At 34.2% G+C, this 26,359-nt stretch overlaps 1 protein-coding gene across 6 annotated transcripts in view; it reads left to right on the plus strand.

The window, feature by feature from the left end:
- The window catches only part of TFEC (transcription factor EC), a 223,055-nt gene that overhangs the window by 16,466 nt on the left and 180,230 nt on the right, over window positions 1–26,359 (plus strand). The window contains exon 2 of one of the 6 annotated variants that reach the window (XM_033192947.1): window positions 21,605–21,914. The exons of the other annotated variants lie outside the window; for them this stretch is intronic. The gene's annotated coding sequence lies outside the window, so the exon portion shown is untranslated. The remainder of the gene's footprint in view (window positions 1–21,604; window positions 21,915–26,359) is intronic. 6 annotated transcript variants of the gene reach the window in all.

Here is a 26,359-nt window from a genome sequence, read left to right on the forward strand (position 1 = left end):
CATGATGAAAAGGGATAAACCCCGAACCAGCCTATAGTCATATCTGAACAAGGACTGTGTGCAAACCACAAAAAAGACCAAATAGCTTTCCCTCCTGGTAAACATGAGTGACTATTTACCAATTGCAGCCTTAAACACTGTTTTTCTTCTTCTTAGAAAATCATTGATATTCAATTGTTGATTTAGCCCCACTTTTTGATAACATTCAGTCTCTAGCTAAGTCCTTCTTTGAACCCTTCCTAAAAATCATGTAAAACAAGCCCCACTTCTGATACCTGCTCCCCATAGGCACCTTTTTGCAGATAATTCAGAGTTCCTTGTGGGATATGGTGGTCTCTGCTTCAGCAAATAATGCATCCAAATTTGACTGCCTCCGTGCTTCCAGTGGTCTTTGGATGGTGGTTATTAACATTCTTTTCTAAAGAAGCTGAGAATGAAAAACAAGGAAAACAAAGCACACATGTTCATACACAAGGGACTCTGTCTGTTTTACCTTTGTCCAGTTGTACTGAGCATGGTTTTAAGATTAATAAGTTGACTTGTTTAGAAGATGACTAAAGACACCTATTATGACTTGAGTAGTTCCATAGTTTGTTGCAAGATGACATTGTAACAGCAACTTTTTTCACTTAGTTATTAAAAAATTACTAACAATTTAGAAAAATCCCCATAAAGATTATTTATTATTTATGACATTAACATGATGAGAATATATTAGTTTAAATTGTTCCAGCTCCTTTTCACAGTTCTAGATATTTAAACTTGTTCACACAATTTAAATTTGGAATCATAATTATCTTTTAATTTTTGCTTTTACTGGCTATATCCTGCCTTACTGATACATTCCTCCTGTGAACCTCTGAAACAACTCTTACAGCACTTTCTTACTTAGCATGCATTATTAATTAAATTTTAATAGATATACATCTGTTTACAAAACTCTGTAATTTACAATGATTGTAAATTTCTGGACAGTATAAGAGAAGTTTTTCCAAGTCTCCTACAGGACTTGATACTTTATACAAAATAATTGTATTATAAATAAATTACTGATATCTGGATGATGGGGGAAATTTGGTGACATCCCAGAAAGATTGCTAGATTGGAAATTCCTTGAGGAAATACATTGTGTCATCTCTAGTAGATAGAATTTCATGTCTCGTGGATGTGTTAGTTCATCATGGTTGCCCTATAAATATTTGCTGAATGATGAAATGCTACAGTGCATACAATGCACTAGAGAGTGTGGAGAGTCAGGTGAAGGTTCTAAATGGGAAGGCAAAAACTGAAGATAGTTTTAACCTGACTTCTCATTTAGCCTCTATGGCTGGGTATGTGTTATTCATATTCCTTTAGGCAATATATCTAAATTAGTTATTGGCATACATATGTTGTAAGACACTGTCAATATATCATTGCTTTAGTTTATAATACACATATCTTTTTTATTATTAGTTTTAACGATATAATACTTTGAAATTATATAAAAGTTCTTGTTAGCAGAAATTCAGGACTTGGCGAGGATCTACTAGGCTCTCTCAAGGATGCTGAGGTAGTCTTTGGAGCCTAAAATTCCTCCTTATGAGATGGAGTCACTATAAAAAGTAAATTTATTCAGGCTTGTTATTGATTCTGTGGAATGCTAAACAGAACACATAGATTAAATTGGCTTTATTCTTGGGTGAAGAATGTTAAACTGTAGAATCTAAACAAAGAGTAGGCCCTCTTCCAGAGCCACCCATTTCTTTCACTTATCTCATTTTCCATCATGCTTTATTTCTCAGAGTTCCTCGTTTTTCCAGATTGCAAAAGTCAATCCTCCAGTCTTGGCCTTTATTACTGAAACCTCAGATTGTTTTAATAGCCAAGGAATGGATTTCCTCACAGTCCTTCACCTCTCCTGGTAGAATTTTTCACTCCTGCTTCATCTGCTATGCCTAACCTGCTATGATTATATTTCTAGAACATTCCTTCCATTGCATCATGCCCTGGCATAAAACACTACGGTGCTCCCTTTTGCTTTGTTTATCCTTGGATCTGTTTCTCTTGGACATCTGCAATCCAGCCTCGTGGGGGTTATGCCCATTTCTGTCCAAGTGCCCCTGGGTGCCTCGTCAAGGTTCAGCTGGTTCCTTTCTATCTTCTGCTTATCCCATGCTCATTTGTGTATCTGCATACCATCACATGGTGATTTATCTTCTGGTCTCTCCTTTTGCCTACCTTCTTTCTCTCACTTCTCCCAATCCTTTAAGGCCTATTTCAAATTCCCTCTCTTTCTCCTCCAGGACACAAATATAGTCTCCTTCTGTGAACTACCAGAGTAATTCTTGCCAGGATCCCTTAGTTTATCACAAAATTGTTTTCTAGCTGTTTCTTAAGATTTGGTTTACTTTCCTAACCTTGATCGTAAACTAAATAAATGCAAGTTTCAATGATTTAAACTTTTTCTTTTACATTACCTCCATTCTTGGCACACTCAATAAACAATAACAATAAAATTCGAGTGAGATGAAAGGTGAGCTTTAATCAAAGAAAGCACGGTAAAGCAGTGGCTCTTGAATGGAGGAGGTTTGTTGAAAGGCTGAGGACGGGTTGAGAAGCGGTGAGAATGGATCATTGTTCTGACACTGTGCCGGATGGAGTGCTGGGCAGTGAATGGAGGCTGTCAACTCTGGTTAGACTTGGCCATTGTTCCTGGGACGCCCGTGTTAGCTCTGAGTAAGAGATAATTCATCAGAACGCTCTTGTACTTTTTTTCTCTCTTGCTCTGGGGCAGAAACTGTTCTACTTCACAGGCTGAACTTTTTACCTCTTGCCCTGAGAGGCAGAAACACGCTGCCTGAGTGCTTCCATTTTGAGACACCTTGTAGGAATCCTTATTGAATTGCTTTAGAAGAGTAGATTCTTAGCCTTCTAGTGCAGCAATCTGCCACAGCAACCCCAGAGAGTGTTATTTTTCAGTCAGAGGTAGAAGCCTCCCGTAATATGGGCTCACTGGGCTTTTGGGGAAAAAAAGACAGCATTTTGCAAGCTTAGTTCTAATTGAACATCCCCATGTTGCAATTATTATTGTATTTCAGTCTCGTAGCCTTTGTTACAGAGGTTTTTGTGTGAGTTAGGAGGGGACACGTTGGGTGACCGCTCAAGCCTTTACTTTTTTTCTTTAATTTATTAGAGTTCAAATTAAACAAGGCTCCTGCTGTTACCAAAGTTTTCTGAACTATTTTGTGTAAATGTTATTCATCCTTTGAAATCAATACAATTAAAAGTTGTGTTAAGAGTCTTCCTTTTCAAGGCTATGAACTTTTTCTCTAAGGATTTTTAACTTGTTTCAGGTCTTTGATTTCTTAAATGCATTTCAGAAAAGAAGATATACATGTTCTTTAATTGCTTCTTAAATTGGCAAAGTTATATTCTGTCTCTTAGACAAAAATCTTTAGATGATTGCATTTCTCTGTAGATTAGTAGCTTGTTAATGTTGAGGATGAAATGAACTCAGGAATAAAAGTCGTTCAACAGAGTTATCTCAGGACTCACTTCAAAAAGATGCAGATTCTCCCTAACAAGGGCCTATATGAGATCAGAGCTTCTGTGTGACGTACTGGGGACATCTAGTGGACAAAAGTCAGAATGGAACATTAAACCGTACACCCAAGCAGGATTCCAACTTTCAGATAATATCATACTGAGGAAAAAATCGGAAAATCAGTGCACTATCTGTGAAGATAAAATATCATGTACATCTAATACCTGATTTTAGTGTTATCTGTTATTTTGAACTCATTATAAATATAATGGCTTGTCTTATTTGATTACACTTAAATCTAATTTATTGCAGCAGTGTCAGATTTTTAATTTACTAGATCCTGTACACAATGGAAAATATCTCATTATCAACCTTAGAGAGGCAGATTTACATAGCACAAATGAATGTTGTGTTTGGCTAGGTATATAACCTGAGGAAAGACTGTCTGAATCTCTTTACTTTCACATATAAAGTGCATGGTTAAGCAAATGACCGCATTTCTTCCGGTTTGGAAATCTAGACTCCTTGATTATTTTCATTTATTTTATTCATATTCATTTCATATTCATATTCAAATTTATATTTATTTATTGATATTTTCATTTTCTAAACTATTTTTTACTGTACAAAGGGTTTTCACAAGTATTTAAGTTGATTATCAATAAAAATGTCTTAGGTATTTAGTTCAAATTTTATAAATTGATAGGAAGGTAAGATGACTTGTGAACTAAAAAGCCCATGTTTCTTAACATTTGAACCCTTCTAGTAGAATTTCACTGTTGATGCAGTATGTGTAAATTTCTTAATGTTTGGTGGAATTCAGTTAAACTCTCAACAGAGGGTAACTACCAGTTAGTATCTTCCCTAATCATCTTATTCACATATATCATTTCTAATCGTCTTAATAACTTGTAGAATAGGATCCTTAAACCCAATTCATAGTTGAAAAATTAAGACTCAAAGACATGAAATATATAGCTGCTCAAGTTTATGAGAGGGTAACTGTCAAGGCCTATACTCACATCCAAGTCTCTCTGAGTTTATTAAACAAAGCCAAAAAGCAACACTTGAGCAAGTAAGAGGACCCCAGAAAGCTGGCACTGTGTGTGTTTATTTCTTTGCCTTGAGTATTTAGAAGTCCATTGGTAAGCACTTTTAAAGTCTCAAGCTAGACCTGTCAAACATAAAGACATAGAAACATAAATACAACTTAGAGTTGAATATCTCAGATGATTTAAAAAAATTATTTTAAAAGACAACAACAACTTGGTGAGTCTCTTATCTTGGGGGAAAAGAGCATCAAGAAAATTTGTGATAATTGCTGGTCACTCTGAAGTCCATGTTGATGAGGAAATGATGTTTAAGATATGATAGAGACACAACAGAACATGTGGTAGAGTTTTAGGATTAAATTAGCCAAAGACAAATTTATAGAAGAAAGAATTTTAAATAGCAAATATTGATTAAATTTGGAGGAATATTATATGAAATTAACAGTTTTTACACATTCCAGTTTGCCATTGAAAAGTAATTCATTAAGAAGAGATTTGGAATAGCAAAAGAGATCAATGAATTAGATACGGTGGCTTTAAAAAGTCACATCATTTATTTTGGTAACACTAATTGAATTAATTTTACTTTGAAAAAATCTTAAATGACACTAAAATTAAATACTGATAATAGATAAAGATAATAAATAAAATTAAATACTGATAATATAATCATAAATGATGTCTTTTTGTTATTTCATTTCTTTTCTTACAAATGTTTAGTTTTACAAATAAATTGAGAAATTATTCATATGACTTGCATTTTTATATAGGACAGTATTCAAGAATCAACTGATTTTTTTTTTTAAATTTGAAAGTCAATGAGTTAACATTATAAATAACCTAATATTAATATTCAATTTTCTATTGAGATTGAAAACATACTATGATTTATTAATAGTGAAATGTTTACATTATTAACTTCAAGTTGTTTAAGGGAAATCCAATGTGTTCAGTAAATACATTTTGTGAGAATAAATATTTCATGATGAAGAAAGAATCTAGTTATTAGTATACAATGGTACATTTCTCCTTAACTAGACCTGAAATCCTAGCACTATGTTCTATTTACAGCCGTACCATTGGTTTGATGAAATCCAGTATAATTTAATCAATTTTAGCAGATATGCATATTTGAGTTTTATGTAACTCTAATTAATATACATTTTAAAACAATACTTTTGAATTATTAAATTGCAAAAAATTATTAAATTGCTTAGAATTGTTTTCATTAATAGAGTTCATAATATTACTGCCTAAAAAGTCATATTCATTACCAATGTCACTTTACTGTAGCCCCTCTCCTTTTTTTTTCTAAGTAAATTAAATGCACGGCTTAAAAGCCAGATTCCTATACACTGCATACAATAATCAAGACATTTCTTGATGATATAGAGAAACATATAGAAAAGACTGATGTAATTGAACCAAGGAAAGTATAGAGGTATGGAAAATAAATGAGTCATATACATACAAATAAGCTTTAAAAAGAGTCTTCTAATATTCACTGTGAGCAACTAGTCTTTGCAGAGAACCCTAAAAGCTAATTTTCTAAAGCAATTTTTTTATATTGGTTTTTGTGATCATACACATTATACAAAGGTAGTAACTAAATAAATATTATCTTATTTTAATTGGATTAAAAATTAGAAATGCAAATTCATCCTCATACTATATCTATAAGCCCTCATCTCTGTTTTTATGGTAATACCCTTTTAATGGTTTAAGCCTATGAAGAAAAAACACTGAAGATTTTTAACTAGCCACTTTGCAGGGGGCAGAAAGGAGCAAAGAAGATTTAGTGGTGAAAAGAGCAAATAAATAGGTGCTCCAAGATTAAAAAGAGGGTAGAAGTGCATGCTGAGCTGTTGAAAGACCTCTCTGTGTTTAAAGAAAAATATTGTTTGGTGCTTTCACCAGTGCATGATCAAAATAAGAGGTACAAATTAGTTCATGGCTGCTGAAGCTACAAAACATCATGCAGAGCGCTGTCTTTGGGAACGTTTTAATGAGGAGAAGAGGTCATCAGAGTGTGACATTGCTTTTCAGAATTCTTCAAGAACAACACAGACTTCCTGTTCCAAATGTGGTAGAGAATAAAACAACCTTAGTAGTAATCGTACAACTTTTGAACCATGTTCCTTGGAAATGCTGTACCGTGCTCATTTTGTAGCTTTAGTTAGCTATCTCAAAGGAAACGCTTCCATATTTTCCATGTGCCCTTATTTCAAAAGTACAGTGAAACGGTGGAGCTTTAACATGGATTATATTTATAAAATAAAGTTTTATTCAGGCTTCTAAAGAGATTTTAATGTTTTCATTGCTCCAGGTGAAATGGTACTCGGTGGCTCTGTTCATTAACATTTAGCATCAGTGCAAAAAAATCAAGGATTACCACATACAGCATAAAAGGAGGGATAGTATGACTTTGAAATTAAATTCACTACAATCTTAGTTTTGCTGCATTTCAAAACGTGATTTTAAAATGTATAAGTTGTTAATGACAGTCTAGGTCAAATATTCATAGTCCAATATCAAGTCCTACAGAGACTGGCATTATTCAAATGTGCAACGTATTTGAGCAGGAGCTGAAGAGGTTTTCCTGATGCTTTATAAATTAGACATTTATTTTGGTTTCAAAGGCCAGTATTATAACATTATTTAATACTTTAAGTATAATTGGTGTGTTTATTGCCACTCTACCACAAAGCTATAGCACACCTTTGTTTTCCATTAATATGAACATATTTGTAAGATGTGTATAATTAAAGAAATTATTTGGGTTCACAAACTTAATGCAGTTATCAAAAAAGGCCATATGAGACTTCTAATTTTTCATATAGCAATGCTCACAATCTTGCTAATCTCAAAGTTTTCATGTAATTTTTTTCCTTCAAAATAAATGATTCAAAACTAACCACATTTACTCTTGATATGTAAAAGTAATAAAAATAATTTCAGAGACTCAAAAGAAAGAGTTTGAACTAGAATTTAGATGGGAAACAGGTCATTTCTGTGCATAGTAATGTTTCTGATTAACTTTTAAGTAAGAGGTGATTCAATTTGTGTACAATGTATAATTGATTTAGAAGCAGCAATATATAGTATACATTTTTCCCTCCCTCTTTCTTTTTATTCTTATTTTTTATATCTAGCATGAGAACAGAAGTCAAGCATAGAAATCCTGCTTTAAATATGATAAAGGATAAAAGCTGTCATTCTAGTTTCACAGCTTTTCAACTATTTATTCTAAAAGTTTTTGAACTTACACAGATCATTTACTTGACTCACTCTTTTATATTAATTTTATTTCTTTTAATGTATGCAGCCTTTGTTCTTAAATATTCTTATTCATAAACCAGACACATTTAAGTTGACATCCTTAGCATGTAGAATTTTTCTACAAAGACCTAGTGAGGCAGTTATTTTTAGCTTAAGCTTTTAGTCTGGATTGACTGGCCTGCTATCTCTTGGCTTGGTTTGCCAGCTATTTCTGTCAGTGATTACACATCAGGAGCTTATGTTGATGTAATTTTTTTGTTGTTGCTTTTTTTGCATTATTACTGCTCAGGACCTGTTCTTCTCTTTTACCTGCTTAACTAATTCAACAGTGTTCTACTTCATAAACATCGCTGTCTAATCTTAAAGATGTCTTAGGCATCTAAAAAGCTGCTATTCATAAAGTTTTAGCGTTTAATGCAGTACCATAGGTTAAGCTCTGAAAAATAACACAAGAACATGAGAAGTAAAGAGGTAAATTTTCTTTTTGCTTTAATTAGTTCAAAGAACAATTTCGTCAGGAAAAAAAAGGGTACATTTTTGGGAAATCAACAACATTGGCATGAAATTATGTTTCCCAGAAATCACTTATTGGCAAAGAATGTTTGTTTATTCCGCCCCCTTTTTTCTTTCTTTTTTTTTTTTTTGAGACAAGATCTTGCTCTGTCACCCAGGCTGGAGTGCAGGGGCGTGATCTCAGCTCACTGCAATGTCAGCTTCGTGGGGTTCCTCAGTCCCCCGTGTAGCTGGGAATACAACCACGCACCACCACGTCTGGCTAATTTTTTGTGTTCTTAGTAGAGATAGGGTTTCACCATGTTGGCCAAGCTGGTCTCGAACTCCTGGCCTCAAGTCATCTGCCTGCCTCAGTCTCCCTAAGTGCTGGGATTACAGACATGAGCCACCGTGCCTGGCCAGATATTTTTCTAATTAAGGAAAGAGTTATTTTCGTTTGGTACACAGCAGATGTTTGTAGTTCTGTTACCGAGAATCTAAACCATAGGTATTGTGATGTAAACAAAAATCAAATAACTCTTTGTCACTATATAACTTTTGAAAATTGACAAAAACTGAAAAGATTATAAGCACCTTAAAAATCGATGATAGCTTTTATTGCATACATTTTTTTCCTTTTTAAGCACTGTAATAATGAATTTATTTTCTAAACTAGTTGTAAAACTATTTTGAAGAAAAGCTTAAAAATTAATGAAACAAAGCTATAAAGTTGACAATGTGCTGAAAAGAGGACAGATAAATGAGATAAAAGACAAAAAACAAATTGGTAAAATTTTTATATGAATATTAATTAAAATATTCACTGTAAACATTCAGACCAAAATTTAACGATACTTTGCCATTTCAGGAAAAGAATTCTCACATTTTTCCAGCTAACTAATATTTTATAGCTTGTTAAAAGTTGTTTTAATGCTATAGTTCTCAAAGAATGTTCTACGGTTCCCGAGGTGTCTCCTAAAACGTTTTATTGCTAAAATGTTATTTTCCATTTTCACAGTTTGGGTATTTGCACTTACTATTCAAAAGCAATGGTGAATAAATTGCATGTGCCTTTTTATGAATGAAGGCAGTGGCACCAAAATGCTAGTCAGTCATTATATTCTTCACTGCCATGTACTCACAGTTAAAGAAAACAATGCCAACTTTACTTAGGATTGCCTTTGATGAAGCTGTAAAAATTATTAACTTTGTTAGACCTGACCCTTGAGCACATTCAGTTTTTTGAGAGGTATACTTAGCTGATAATATTCTAAGCTTTGATCTTTTTTGCGTATTTTAAAAAATTCACTGCAGACCTGAATAGCCAACTGCTTTACCTGATGCCAAACCCAAGAAGCAGAAATTTGTTCAAATCCTTAAGAAAACATTAAGAAGTAGCATTTTTGAACAGTGCTGTATAAACAACACTAAAAGATATGGTTTCTGGTTGAGTTAGGGGATTTCCCCGAGTAATTTTGATTACATACATTTCTTTGACTCATAGGCCAGCTTTGTGCACTAACTCCTTAAAATGATGCCGTTGGCTTCTCTGCAGTACATCTTATCACCTGCTATGCATGTTTTGCTGATCTAGTGGAAACAGCATACTTTATGATAGAAAAAAAAAAAAGGCAACCATTCTGACCTTGCCATCAAATGTGCTTTACAGATTTTTGGAGCATAAAGTGAAGCATAATGACCTAATATGATTATAGCAAGAGTAAAACTTCAAAGGAAAATTTTTAGGAGTGCAGAAAGTGGCAACAATAATTAAGTACCTGAATCTTACTATTTATTGTGCCCCTGTGGGAAAAGCTCATCTCAATTCACTTTACATTTAATGTGTGTTAACATCTCAAGGGTACTAATACTGTAAATCATCATTGCAATGGGTGCCTCTTAGGGCAGAGGCTAATCTAAATTTTATCATTGCTTAGCAAACTCTTTAAGGGGAGTGGAGATGATGATAGAAACAAGATGGAACAGTGCTTGAGGAAACAATTTTTTTTCAAGTACACTCATATTTGCTAGAAAAAATGTTTAAATATAGACAGTGAACAGTGCTAATTAAAACCATTACTTAATTTTCTTGTTTATTTTTGAGGACTCTTTCTGTGAGGGAATATTTTGCATGCAGTTAATTAAAAATAATAAAAACATAGTATGATTGCAATTGCTTTTCTAATATAGGTAAGGTTACTAAATTAGTAAATGAGAAATCTATTCTAGATATAAACTTTCATGATATCTTTGTGACCAAGGTAAAGACCTATATTATGGATGATAGAATTGTTAATGAATTTTAGCTGACTTACAGACTAGTCCTAATTAGTGTGTTCCTATTACCTCAGAAGGAAGTCTATAGTGACTGCTTTTGTGCCCTGTTCAGAGGCACATGGTTTCTCTCCTGTCTAAAATATTTATTAATTATTTCCATAAGCATATGGATGGCATTGGTGACATATCAGCCCAGTTTACAGATGATGTGAAAACGCAGTTACATCTGTTTTCCAACTAGACTGTATATATAATAATTGTTTATAAATCAACTTACTTTTAAAAATTTGCTGCACATAAATGACATCTTGGATCTTAAATGTACCAAATATAATTAGTATTAATACATATTAATGTAGATTCTAGTAAAGTAAAAGGAAAGTTCATCCAAATAATGTCACATAAATTTGTGTGTATACTACTTTATAGAAAATTTTAACTAGAAAGATTCTGCAAAGCGAATGAAGAAGAAGGAAGTCTTTGAGAAATACAGTGCAAGTTGAGCGCAGTGGCTCATACATATAATCCCAGTACTTTGGGAGGCCAAAGTGGGCCAATTGCTTGAGCCCAGGAGTTCAAACCAGCCTAAGCAATATGGTGAAACACTGTCTCTACAAAAAATGAAAAATTTGTCTGGCATGATGGTTTATACGCGTAGTCCCAGCTACATGGGAGACTGAGGTGGGAGGATTGGTTGAGCTCAGGTTGAGGCTGCAGTGAGCCAGGACTATGCTACTGCACTCCAGTCTGGGCAACAAGGGGAAACTCTGTCCCTACCACTCTACCCCAAAAAAGAAATATTGTGCAGAATAAAGACAACAGGACTGAAGATACATAAGTAAGCTCTAAATGAGCTAACTGGAATGATTATCTGGAAATTTATATGTTTTTAAACTTGAGATTCTGACCACTTGTCTATTATCAGTCTCTTTATAGGACTTTCACCAAGCTTTAATTGTGTAGTGTTACTTTTTCTTGTAGGTTACTATATTACCATTTTCATCTCTTTCTCTCTGCATTTGATAACATTTCTGCCATTCACTTACATGTTTGCTTACATATTTGTCATGCTGCCATAAAGAGCATGTCTAGGATAACAATGAGAGGGACGGATTAGGCTTCAGCTCTCATGGAATTCATAGTCTAGCTAGTGAGTGCATAAGAAAATAAACTTCTAGCACCCTGTGATAAGTGCAATGTTAGTGAGAATATAGGAAACTTACAAAAGAAAACAACACACCCCATAGTTGGTTAATCAGAGGAGATTTCTAGTGGATAGGGCTTCAAATCTGGGAAAGCAAACAAAAAATATTTTCAAGTAAGTGTATGTGTGTGTGTCTGCGTGTGTGTGTCTGTGTCTCTGTGTGTGTGTGTGTTTGTCTCTGTGTGTGTGTGTGTGTTCTTGCATGTTTGGTGGCAGGAATGTAGTGATATAGACAGGAATGCTGAAAAAAAATGACTGAATGATAACCATCATAGTATGAGGGGAAGGAGAGCACTGAAAGTTTATGGTGGTAGAAAGTTTATGGTGATAGGAAGTCACCACTGAAGGGGGAAAATGTACATCAGAAAAAGGCATCTGGAAGAATGATGATACCCTTCTTCTCCACAATTTGGCTAAGAACTAGCCTCAGAAATTATAAAACGTAAGAATATTGGGTTTTTAGTAGGGATGAGGTTTCACTATGTTGGCCAGGTTGGTCTCGAACACCTGTAGTCCCAGCTACTCGGGAGACTGAGGCAGGAGAATCGCTTGAACCTGGGAGGGGGAGGTTGCAGTGAGCTGAGATCTCACCACTGCACTCCAGCCTGAGCAACAGAGTGAGACTCAGTGTCAAAACAAAACAAAAAACAAACAAACAAAAAACCCAGTAAGAATATTGGGAATACAAAGGTAGCAAGAAAAACATGCAAGGAGGGTTGTTTTCTAGATTTTGCTCCTTTACTATTTTCTTGGTGAGCCTTGGAGATTATTATATTATCTTTAATACACAGTGGCATTTAATGCTCTCTGTGTGCCATATTCGAAAAGGTGACATCTTAAAATTTTATTCCCCTTTTATACTCCTTTGATCCACTACTGAGTGATATACCTGAGTCAATTGAGGGAGTAAACAAAAAAGAAGAAGGGTGAGATTGAAAAAATAGAAACCGTTTCAACAAAAAGAGAACCAATGATATCTAAAGAACCACTGTACCCTGGGTATACACAACAACCTGTCCAGGTATTGGGACAAGAGAATGAAGGACTCTTGAAAAAAAGAACCCTTTGACAAAATAAAGTAAATAAATAAATATTGCCAAATGGGATTCCTTCCAAATCTCCAACGGTAGTAGATTTCTGGTTTATTGGTCTTTATCTTAATTTCAACTTTTTTGACTGGTTTTCACTTAGATGAAGCTCCTGAAAACAGTACATGTCCGGACTTTGGTTTTTTATCTGATATAATAATTCACGTCGTTTAGTTGATGAGAATAACTTGTTTACTTTTATTGAAAGCACTGATAATATTTGCACTTACTTCCACTGTCTTTTCTTTGTTTCTATTCTTTCAGTGTTTAACAAATGTGTTTACCTCTAGACTTTCTAACAAATCCCTATTTGTTCTACTTTTTTCTTTACCTTCAAGTACTACAAGATTACTCATTGAATTACTCATTGAATCCATCCTCTCATTTTGCTATTACCACCCAGAAACACACATCTCAAACTATCAGTAGTAAAAGGTGCCTCAATCAGTAACACTGAGGCAAAGTCAAATAGCTAAAACAGTTTCACACAGTTTCTGTAAGTACTGCAGATCAATAACAAGTAATTCATGCACAGGTACAGATCAAATCATCATACTTTGAGAAGTACTAGTCTAGAGTTTTAGTTTAACTTTGATTTATGAAAATAAAAATTAATTTTCTTATATAAAAATAGTTAAATTGGTATATTGACATAGTTTATCATTTTTGTGCTTATAATTTTTTCTTATAAACCACACTTTCCCTCAGCATCAATTGTATTCTTGTTGAATAATTCTTTTAGCTATTGTATGTGTATAAGTTGATTTACTTTACCCTCATCATAGAGTGTGTCAGCTTAGCTAGGTATAAAATTTTAAATTGATAATTATTTTCTCATTACTACTCCATTGTCTTCTAGCCTCTATTTTTGCCAATGAAAAGTCTTCAATTATTCTATTTCTCATTCCTTTTAAGCTAATCATTATTTTCTCATTACTAACTTTAAATATTTTTGTTTCATATATTATGTTTTGCTGGGAGTGGTTTAACCTGGTTTAACTTCCTGGGTGTGTGGAATGTGATTTCAAATTAGTGTGCCCAAGCTTCAGCTTTATTGACTGTTCTGCATTTTATATGAGTGTATGTTAGTTTGTGCAGTAGCAAAGTTAAGTACTTTGAGTTACTGCTTTTTTAGTAGCTGATCTTTTCTCTTGTGATTTTTGGCTGCCTTTAGTAGTATATTTAGAAAAGCCATATAAATTCAAAGACTGTACATATATTTAGATGGATTTAAAAAAGAGTAGTTTGACAAAAATATTGATAGGTAAATGAACCAGAAATAACATAAAAGTGGGGTGTCGATGTGACTGGGCTGGAAAAGGCAACATAGATAAGCCATAACATAATATGAATTTGTAACATGGAGGATGAGCCATTATTTAGAGATATAAGCGAAACAGGCTCAAATTTATGTTTTCTTTCACATAAGTTGCCTTTGTATTCCCAATATTCTTACTTTCATTTTATTTTATTTTTTGACACTGAGTCTCACTCTGTTGCCCAGGCTGGAGTGCTGTGGTGGTAATAGCAAAATGAGAGGATGGATTCAATGAGTAATTCAATGAGTAATCTTGTAGTACTTGAAGATAAAGAAAAAACTAGAATGAATAGGGATTTGTTAGAAAGTCTAGAGGTAAATACATTTGCTAAACACTAAAATAATAGAAACAGAGAAAAGACAGTGGAAGTAAGTGCAAATATATCAGTGCTTTCAATAGAAGTAAACAAATTATTCTCATCAACTAAATGACATGAATTATCACATGGGATAAAAAACCAAAGTCCGGACATGTACTGTTTTCAGGAGCTTCATCTAAGTGAAAACCAGTCAAAAAAGTTGAAAGTAAGGTAAAGACCAATAAACCAGAAATCTACTACCGTTGGAGATTTGGAAGGAATCCCATTTGGCAATATTTATTTATTTACTTTATTTTGTCAAAGGGTTCTTTTTTTCAGGAGTCCTTCATTCTCTTGTCCCAATACCTGGACAGATTGTTGTGTATACCCAGGGCACAGTGGTTCTTTAGATATCATTGGTTCTCTTTTTGTTGAAACAGTTTCTATTTTTTCAATCTCACCCTTCTTCTTTTTTGTTTACTCCCTCAATTGACTCAGGTATATCACTCAGTAGTGGATCAAAGGAGTATAAAAGGGGAATAAAATTTTAAGATGTCACCTTTTTGAATATGTATTTTTTTCTATCCATGCTCCTCCCTAATTACTAATTTAATAATTATATACTAAAAGTCATTTTCCCTCAGATTTTGAAGATGTATAGATGTTGTGTTCTTTTTTCATTAAAATTTCCTGATAGTGTTCCTTTTTTCATCTCTTGGGCTGGGTGCTTGATGGCCTTTTCCATCTGGAAACTAATGAGCTTCAGTTCTAAAAACAATGTCTTCATTCTTTGTTCTTCCCTTGCCCCTCTTATTTTTCTTCTGGGGACTCCTAGCAGTTTACTTAATGTTATACTTCCATGATTGAACATCTATCTTATTTTTTCCCTTCTTTTATTTCCATCAACTTCTTTTATTTCTGCATTTTAAGATAGTCCCTTTCATTTTATTTAGTGAGTAAAAATTTGATTTTTCCATTTTAAGTGCATCTGAATTTTTATTTCATAAAAATTATTGTTTTATTTTGAAGTTATTAATTTCAGGCTTTGTTTTATTCTTTTATCCCCTGAACACATTTTCTCATTTTCTTCTGAGTTTTTTTCCCTATGCCTTTCTTATTGGGAGATTTTTATACTGCTTGGCTTAAATTCTCCAATGTATAAATCCCTATCATATTTAAAGAGGACCAAATGCAGAATGAGGATGTGGGAAGCTAGCTGATCCTAGTCACATTTTCTCATGATCTGCTTTCATTACTGGGTCTCTGTGGTATCAGGTTGGCTCTCCTTGCTGAACTGTACAAGCTTTGAGATTTCAGTTTGCTCAGTTCTTTTGTACTGACTCCTGATGGTTTGCAAATCACAAGTTAGCTTTCATCTCAATTGTTTAATATTGTTAACTGCCAGCTGAATATTTTCTTCTGAAAGGCACTTCAAGCTGCAAATACGTCTTACTGAAGTTGTCCAATCCCTGGAGACATCAACCTTACCCTCTTTTGGTCTTCGTTTCTCTAAATGGCATTAGTTTCGAGTTCATCCTTGATAGCTCTTTATATTTAATCAAATCAACCAAGTCTCAGTCAATTGTTTTTCTCTGTAGGATCTCTTGGAATTGTCCCTTCCATTCTATCTTGGTCACTACCATACATTCCGCCAACATTGCCTCTTTCTGAAACTAATGTATTCTCCATGCTTCCGTGTTCAAGACCAATTCATGCATCGCTACCTAATTGGTTCAAAGTACAACCATGATGGCCTTACTTAGCTGTTCAAAAATTTCTATGATTCCTAGTTTGATAGATTAAAGCCAAATTTCTTAATTTGGAATTTAATATCTTCCATACTCTAGTTCTAAGTCAGTTTTCCAACATCATTTCGTATTGTTGCATGTCACATTTTCTATACATCGTAGTGAAAGGAATGAACTAAGTTCTCATGCCCATCCTTGTTTTATAAACTCTGTGCCTTTGCATGTGATAAATCTGCCTCCAATGCTTTCTCTAATGCCCTGTGACCCTGCATATTTAAACCACACCTGCATTTAAAAATAAATCACATATTATACTTCTTTAATCAAGTAATCTCATCTCTATTGAGGTACCTGCTGTCCATTTCTTATTATACTCGCTGTTGCTGAGGGCCAGTTGAGTAATGAATTTACTTTGTACTGACAAAATATCTAGTATAACATCTTTCTATTTGTGGGCCTTCAATATTTGTTGAAGTATGAAAATGCAGGCTATCTGCATAATATGTGGTAGAGTTACTTAAAAATTAATTATGGAATTATTTATTATCTATTGAATACATGTGGGTCTTCTCACCCTAGCAAGATACTTGAGAATATAATGCATGCCATTTACATTCTTTGTTTACCTCTACCATAGCTTGCACAGTGCCTTGCATACATAGTGGTCTTTTGTGGTAAAATAGCAATATATACAGCATGCAAGTAATTGTCCTTCTATGATGCCTTTGAAAATGTCAGTTTGAAAAATTGGGGGAAAATTTACATAACAGAAGCATTTTCTTTCCTCTCCTCAAGATAGAGTCAGTTGCTACCCCTTAAAATAGTCTAATTATTTTACTGGAGACCTAGTTATAAAACTACTTGCGGTTGCACTAGAAATAGAATTCTGGTGACACTTAATGAGATTTTTCAAGTTCACATTACTTATTCTGCAGACTTCTTCATTTGAGTAGATTATTTAATATTTTATTTGTTTTATTATTCACATTTTGGGGGTAAAATATTTCCATTCACATTCAAAGTTGGTTGAATTATATGCCAAAGTTTGAGTGCATAGAGCTTTCTCCCAGTCTTGCTATTTCCAGTGTGCAGCTGCCTAACATATCTGTAATTCACATCCCTGAAGCAGGTTTTATGCTGCTGCCCAAGAAGTAAAACTTTGTCCTACCTTAGAATGCAAGTTAGCATTTCATTACCTGTTTAATAACAATTTATTTTTTTCCCGGTTTTTCCGTCTCTTTGTCTGAGTGAGTTCTGTCACTGTCTGCACCCAAAGTAACTATATTCCATTAAAAACTTTCGTGGTTATATTGTATTGTATATTTTGGAATATGTTTAAATGTATCCTGGCATTCTGGGAGATACTTTTCTATTCGATTTGTCGCTGGCACTTTACATAATAAAGGTGGATAAAATTGATCTTTTTCCACTCGTGGAATATAGTTCCAGCTACCTTCCCCACTCTGTACTCTCCTTCTTCTTTACTTGTCACCTACCCATAGATGACTAAAGGTCCTTTAATTGCAGGAATTCTTATCTATCCATTTCTAAATCAGTCATTTATTCATTGAGCTCTAGTGTTATGTTTAATATCATGCTAAGATTTGTGGGAGATATGGACACATTTAAACCATGGAACTTCCTTTGCAGACATAATACTCATAAAATAGTTAGACAATAATTAAATCATATACTTGGCATTAATAACCATGAATGTAAGAACTTAGAGAAGAAAAAAGTGAACATGACAAGAGTAGTAGGGAAAAAGTTATGAAAAGGTGGAATTTGAGTTGGATAAGAGTACTCAGAGGTAGATAAAAACTGCGGTTATGTTTGAGATTTGAGGGTGGTGAAGATCAATAAAGAAAAGTACCCAGTGGACAGTCACTATGTTTGCCAAGGCAGAGTGTGGGGATATGCAGGTTAGACCAGACTTGATGTAAGTGACAACAGGATCCATGTAAGCATTCAGTTTTTTTTTTGTAGGGAAGTGGCATGACAAAAATGATGTTTAAACCCACTATTTCAGGCAAGACTCAGAGGGGCTTATGGTGTATCATAAAAGATGAGGAACTCAAAGGATGACAAAGTAGCTAATTGCAAAGATCAAAATAAAGGTAACTGCAAATAGAATGCTTTCAAGACAAACTGGAATCATAAACTAAGAGAAACTGACTCAGAATGAAAGAAAAAGGAGAGGTTGTATCCAAGGGACAAAAGGAAAGGCTTCAATGTTACCTTACCTTCTTGCAACAAACCCCCAATATTTTTGAATTCCAATGCATCTTGTTCAAGTGCAGTTATCATGCTGGGGCCACTAGGTGGTGATCTTTGTTAGTTGGTAACTTGTAGTTTTTTTTTTTTAAAAAATGTGAGTTCAGCAATTGCTTGTTTTTGTTTCACACAATCCTTGATATATAACATTCATACTATGGATACATGTTCATTAATGTTTTCCTTTCTCTATTTTTTTCTTTTTCATTTGTACTCTCAAGTAAGATGGGGGAATTGGTTAAAAAATGTAAATCTCCATTCTCACGCTTGTTTGGCTCCTTGTTATTTCTCAGTCCCGGGCACTGCTCTAAGGGAGAATGAAGTAGGAAAGGGCATCTATTACATAGCTTACATTTATTGGTGTCATCCACTAGAGGTTTCCACACTAACACCAGTGTTGGCCACAATGAGGAAAGTGGGGGAAAGGGGCATAGGCAGCTGGGTTAAAGGATCATTCACCTGCCATCACCTTGTTCCAGTCGTCCTCAACCTTCTTGCTTCTACTTGCCCTAGAGCCTCATCTTCTGCTTCTCATTATGCTGGAGTTGATATGCTAAGCCGATAGCTAGTTCCTCCAAATTGAAGAAAGCCTGCTACCTGGCAGATAAAAAGGAATACAACTTACTAAAAGGCCTGGTCCATAGCAGGGACTGCCGATGCTTGTTGAATGAGCGATTCAGTGATGAATGAATGAACAAGCATCACTAATGCAGTGGAGGGAGGAGATGTCTTGGTTCCAGGATGCTGAATGCATGTTTCCACAGAAATCTTTTTTTTTTTTTTTTTTTTGAGACGGAGTCTCGCTCTGTTGCCCAGGCTGGAGTGCAGTGGCCGGATCTCAGGGGAGGCCGAGACGGGCGGATCAGAGGTCAGGAGATCAAGACCATCCTGGCTAACACGGTGAAACCCCGTCTCTACTAAAAAATACAAAAAACTAGCCGGGCGAGGTGGCGGGCGCCTGTAGTCCCAGCTACTCGGGAGGCTGAGGCAGGAGAATGGCATAAATCCATAGAAATCTTTTAAAACGTGTAGTGTGCTGTTTAGTGTTGTGGGAGCAGGTGTGTATGGCTTACCTGATTCCTTAGATTCCTTAGATTCCACTTACGTAGAAACCTAACCACCATGGCTAACATTGCTCCATAGGAAAATGCTTTCTGAGTTCCAAACATTCAACTTATTAATGAACTTTTGTTAACCTGTGACTTTATAACAAGTTCTTATTAAATGAAATAATAGCACAGTTCATAAAAGTCACTTTTGAAGTGCTTAATTACAGTAACATGTCATTAACAGTAAAGGCTTAAAGTGCAAACAGGGGTCTTATCTATCCAAACACTTTTTTAATGCCAAGTTTCCTGATGATCTTTAATAAATCCTTGCAATTGTAACAACAATTACAATTTCAGTGGCTTCAGTAAGTCTGAAGACTCCTCCTTCATTTATTTCCAACATTTCCCTGTAGAGAAGAAAGTCTGGGCACCTAGCTACAGCTATACATTTGTTACCTGTTCGAAAAATTAGGTTGTCAATTCACTCTTTAGTAGAAGAAAGGAAGGTTATTTCCTTTCCTCCCAATAGCTACATTTTAATGAATTTTTTATTTTACTGATTTATTCTTGACTGCTTTTTCCTTTCCATTTGACCTTTTGGACCAATCAGGGCTTTTAGCCAAGGATCAAAGGAATTTGAGTCCTGGCTTAGGCAAATCCCAGACTCATTTCTTTTACCTTATTTCCCTGTCTTATCTCTATCTGAAAAAGATAATCATCACATAATATTAATCATTTGAAACCCTGACCTCTGAAATAGTGAGTCTGTAAAACAAAATTTCTGGATAGCAAGTCAATATATTTTAATGCCACTATGTCTTAAAATAGTAATTTGCTTTTATATATTTATTTTTTGTTGAAGTGAAATTCACATAATCTAAAATTCACCGTCTTAACCACTTTAAAGTGTACAATTTAAGGACTTGCAGTACATTCACAATGATGTCAACCATCATCACTATCTAATTGCAGAATATTTTCATCACCCCAGAGAGAAACTCTGTGTCCATTAGCAGGTACTCTCCATTTCTCCCTCCTTCCAGCTTCTGACAACCACTAATTGGCTTTTTGTTTCTATGAATTTGCCTATTCTGGACATTTCATGTATGTGGCTTTTGCAATATGTGGCAACATGCAGCTTTTTGTATCTGGCTTCTTTTACTTAATGTAATATATTCAAGGTTCATTTATGTTGTGACATTAATGATATTTTATTCCTTTTTATGGATGAATAATATTCCATTGAGGGTATATACCTCATTTTGCAGATTTCTTCATTCATTGATAAACATTTGGGGTTGTTTTTACTTTTTTGGCTCTAATAAATGATCCTGCTGTGAACATTTGTATGTAAGATTAGTTTGAACATTCTCTTGGGCATATACCTAGAAAATCAATTGCTGAGTCACATGGCAATTCTTTGTTTAACTTTTTGAGCAATCTACTTTTATTTTTACATATCATAATACTGGTTATCCTTCTGAAAGTTATTAGCTAGTGTTTTTTATAGAACCAGTAAATATTACAGGCACATGATGCATCGGGCTGGAACACAATTTATTAGCTCCCATCGCTTTAACAATAGTTGAGGCCCCAGAGACAGAGTTATTTAGATAGTGAAGATATAAAATGGCATTTCTTCAATCAAAATTACTGAACTATGCCTCTCCCTATTCTGTGATTTCATTCAACAAATGTTCACTGGGTCCCAGCAGTACATTAAGCACTATTTAGGAACTGTGAATACAGGCAAAAGACAAATTCTATGCTAATGAAACTACATTTAAGAAAGCAAATAAATGATTTTAGATATGCATAAGCACTATGGAGAAAATGATGCAGGGAATTGGCATGCAGGCTCTATCACAGACTGTAAGGACAGTGCTTCTCAAATTTTAGTGTGCATGAGAATCATCTGGGGATGTTGTTAAAATGCAGATTCAAATTCAGTAAATCTTGGGTGGAGCGTGAAATTCTGTCTTTCCAACAAATTCCCAGGTGATGCCATGCTGCTATGAATGGGCAGAGAAAGCCTGACTGAACTAGTGACTTTTCAGTGAAGACGTGAATGTGGAATGTGCATCAGGAGCCATCCAAGTCAAAATCTAGGAAAAGAAAATTCCATGGAGAGAAAGGAGGTTTTGCAAAGGTTCCATGGAGGGAGAAGTCTTGGTTATCCAAGAAAAAGTGATATGGAATAGCAACACATCTTCTTCCCTGAACCACAGGGCTTCTACAAACACAGAACAAGCTAGAAAGCATTCGACTCTCTGTTATAGCAGTCACAGCATATTCTCCACCAACAAATGTAAGAATTCATTCCTAGACCCAGGTGCACCTTTGCATCGGCTTCCTTTATCTTACTGAATATATTTTTGCAAAAAAATCCTCTTCTCTCATAACATTCATTGCAGCTCAAATTTCTTTTTAACCTTTGGATTCTTTCTTTCTTTTTTTGTATCTTGTCTGTTTTACTTAACATTGTAAGCATTTCCAATGTAATTAACTATTCTGAACCATGACTTTATATGGATGTATCAAGCTATATTTAGAAATTCCTGGATTTATATAGTTTCCACTGTTTAAATTCCTTTTGGGAGACCTATTTCAAACAAGACTATGATAAATGTTATTGTGTATAAGCCTAATGCCACATCTCTGATTAATTCTTTAGATTGAAAAAATATAATAATTGGATTTTGATAAATAAAATTTAACTACCCTCTAGAAAAATTGTTCCAATTTTTACATTCATACTATCGGTGAACAGTTCTCATTTCCATTCCATTTCTCCCCACATTAACCGGCTAGTGTAATCATTTTCTTTAACTTTTTAATGACATACAATTTACATACAATAAAATTCACTCTTTTAAAGTGTATTTAACATATATTCAAAATGTTGTACGTATGATTTGGTTAATTCATTGAATTTATTGTGTTTAAGCTCTCATTTCATTTTTCTTGTTGTTTCTCATAGATTTTCTATGTAGTTATTTCTGTCATTTACAATTAATAATTGTGTATTTTAAAATTAATTTTAATTCATGTTTATCTTTCCGGACCTATTGCATTGGCTGGATCCATGTTTTTCCCAATTATTGCTAATAGTATTTTTCTGTATAATGTAGAGTTTAGGGGTATTTGTTTTCAAGTCAAACGTATCTGGGTTAAATATACCACTTCTTAAATGTGTAGCATGGAGCAAATTACTTATGATTGTTGAGTTTCAGCTCCTCTATTTGGTAAAAATGGGAAGCATTAATAAATAGATTTATTAAAGGATATAAAAATTAAATGCTTAGCAAAGTGCTCAATGTATGGTAGATATTGATTCATTTTTCATTGACTTTCTAAAGATCAATGCTGCTCAGGAAATAAAACCAGGTAAAGATAATCCACAATAAAATGCTTGTGCTAATATTAAATTATGTTCATATAAATACTGTTGTCATTGAAAGTTTTTTGTAGAAATCCTTGAGCTAGACTTTTCGACACAGATAGCTATTTTATTATGCTGCCTTCCCATAACCGGGATCCCATTTATGCCAGTCCAGAAATATAGCTATTTGTGTCATTATAAACTTCCAGAGAATCTGTATTCTCCCTTGGATAACTCACAGATGTGCCTCCCAGCACTTATAGCCATAAATTCTTAATCTCTAAATTAAATACCTCCTACTGTATCTTTGCACTTTTTTCTTTAGTATTGTAATCTTTCATAATATGCAACTATTGAATTTGTTTTTGTTAGAGAAAAAGTGTTAGACACTACTAATCATGTCTAAATTCTTTAGATATACTTCATTTATTACATTCAAAATAGTGAGAGTGCCCTGAACAATTGTATATAGGTGCAGGACTTATATAGGGGGCAAAAGAGGTACCACAAAGCCTTAAAATTAATTTCCCCATTAGGAAAAGATGCCAGCAGGTAGTCAATTGATCAAAAGAAATGGTTTTAGCTTTTTATGATGCAGGCACAATGAGCTCATTATTTTTTATACATAACTGAATACAAACGTTTTATTGAAGAGCTTAATAAAAAACTTTGAGAAAAAATTTGATAATTTTAGAATTTGCAAACATTTTGCAGGTCTGAACGTATTTGAAATGGGGGAAATAAATAATTCAACAGAAAGTTTTAGTGTTTTCTAAATGTTGAAAGATGTTTTTCTTTGTTAGACTGACCATCAGTAGTGATAAGGAATGATGATTCAGAGACAGGGTGAGTAAAATGTCTATTCTTGTCCCAAGTCAAGGCAGTCACTGAAAAAATTGCTTCAGGCCATAACTTTGGCATGCCATGGGTTAACTAAAGGTCAACTCCAAGGGAAAAATAAAAAATCAGTTGATCTTTTGGTGTTAAAGGGGCAAAATAGTTATCATTTTAGATGCTTTTAGTGCTCTTATAAATTCAAGGATTTTGGATTTCTTTTTCCCTCAACTGAGAATTTTCAGACCAGTGGTGTCCACAATGTATACGAGTGCCTTGGGGCATTTTGAAAGGAAAGAGAAGGAAATTTACCGTATTTTAAAGCAGCATTTTTGTCTATACAGACTCTTGCATGATATTTAATAACTCAGTGATGTGGCTAGCCCACAGGGCTGAGAATGCTTTTTACATTTAACTTAATCAATAGCTATTTGGAACATAGGTATCTAGACAACTAGCTTCTAATCCCATCGTTGGCACACTGTTTATTTCTGTAAAAGATATCGAAATAAAGATTTGTAATTACTTTTCAATATTTCTTGTAACGTATTTGTCTTTGTTAGGGAAAGGGTTAAAGACTGTGGAAGCGGTTTATCAGTCAATAACAGTTCAAGAACTCCACATCCCTGTTAGTTTTAATGTTGGCTCCATCACATTCTTTAGATAGGATAAGAGGGGTTCCTGCTTGGCATGGCCATTGAAAGAATTGCCTATGATGATACCATGACATGGTAAGGGCTCATTAAAGTCTACTTGTATTGGGGTTATTAGTATTCCTATTCTGTATCTTCTGCTAAGAAAGTATTGTAAGCAGCAAAAATCACATAGAGGTCTATCGTATTGGCTGGTTAATTCTGACACATACTAACAGCTGTGTAATACATGCCATCAACTGCTGTGTGGTGAAATGTTGTATGGATGGTATCGACACTGGGGACATTTTGGTCATTAATTGGAGACTTTCTCAGATTATGTGTGTAATTCAGGTAATTCCCCGGCAAAGCAATCTTATTTAGTCAAGCAGATTAAATGAGAAGTAGGTAGGCAACCCCTTAATAACTCCCAGGACAAATCAGACTCAATAGGTTTCCACCATAATTAATTTATTTGTGGGTCCAACAGAGTGGTTTATTTTTGTTGGATTCTTTCAAGGATGGCAAATGCTCCACATTAAATGAGAGGAATCCTCTTTTTCTCTTTATTTCTTGGTTAAAAGATGTTATTGCATTTGTTTGCATAGACTGAAAGAAAAAAGCAACGATTGTGAAATAAAATTCTTTCTTTTAGAGAAAAGTCTCTTTTCTCAGAAATATAAAAATGAGTGAGTTTCCCACTAAGAACTGATTCTTTACTATAGAAAAAGTCTTCCTGTGACTAGTGATAAGTGACTGTGAAAATAAAGCTTATTGAAGACCATGCCAGACAAACTAGTGAACCTGACTGAAAGAATCAGTAGACCCTTCAATGAGAATCAGCCCAAAATTCTGTACATTTTGGGGACATATGCTCTTATTTGCTCATTCATAGAATAGTAGATTCTATTATTTTTAGAGTTGTAAGGGGCCTTACAGACACTGTGCACTGAAGATGGTCAGTAAATGTTTGCTGAATAAATGCATGAATGTATTTTAATGTTCCTCTCATTGTTGAAAACCTTTCTACATTTTATATACTACAGAGAGTCATTTAGCTTGTGCTTGAACATTTCAACTTACTGAAAGCTTACAAAACTCTGGGGCAGCCTTTTTCATTCGTGTAACACTCCAATTATTGGATATTTCCTTTTTTTTTTTTTTTTGAGCCAGATTTTATCACCATGTAATTTCCACCCTTAGGTTTTAGTTTGGTTTTATGGGGTAACATTAAAATAAATCTACTTCTCCTTCACATGAAAGTTCATCACATATTTCAAGAGAGCTATCATGTCCCCCATATAGTTCTTTTCTTCTCCAAGCTAAACTACCATTTTTAAGATGACAATGTTTGTAGTTCCCTAACCATTTTTATTCTTCTTTTCCATTTCTTTGGTTGATGTCTCTAACATAGTTATTTTACTATCTACCATGTAATGAGTAAATTTTGACCCAGGAACTGTGATAAACACTTTATATACATTATTTGATTTAAACCCTCACACCAACCATGTAAAATATGTTCTTTCTAGTGAAAATACTGTGTCAAGGTCACCTAGTTAAGAGGCATGATTTGGATTCATACCAGCTCTAAATAACCACAAAGCCATATACAAATAACTTATCCTTTCTGTACTTCAGCTTTCTCTTCAGAAAAATGGGGAATTATAATTATCCCTATGCCCTAGGACTGTATAGAGTAATAATGAACTAATATTTGTTAAGCACTTATAAAAGCATCTGGCATGTAAAAAGCACTCTAAGTGTCTGTGAAGCAAGAAGCTGGTTTATGCTTTCACTCTATACTATATTCTCTCCCTATAATGTTTCTTTTTTAAGTGGATATGGTATGCTGAATAATGAACCCCCAGATATGTCCATGTCCTAATCCCTGGAACTTGTGGA

The sequence above is a fragment of the Trachypithecus francoisi genome, unplaced genomic scaffold (genome assembly GCF_009764315.1).
Source record: "Trachypithecus francoisi isolate TF-2019V2 unplaced genomic scaffold, Tfra_2.0 Lachesis_group4, whole genome shotgun sequence".
Taxonomy (NCBI): Eukaryota; Metazoa; Chordata; class Mammalia; order Primates; family Cercopithecidae; genus Trachypithecus; species Trachypithecus francoisi.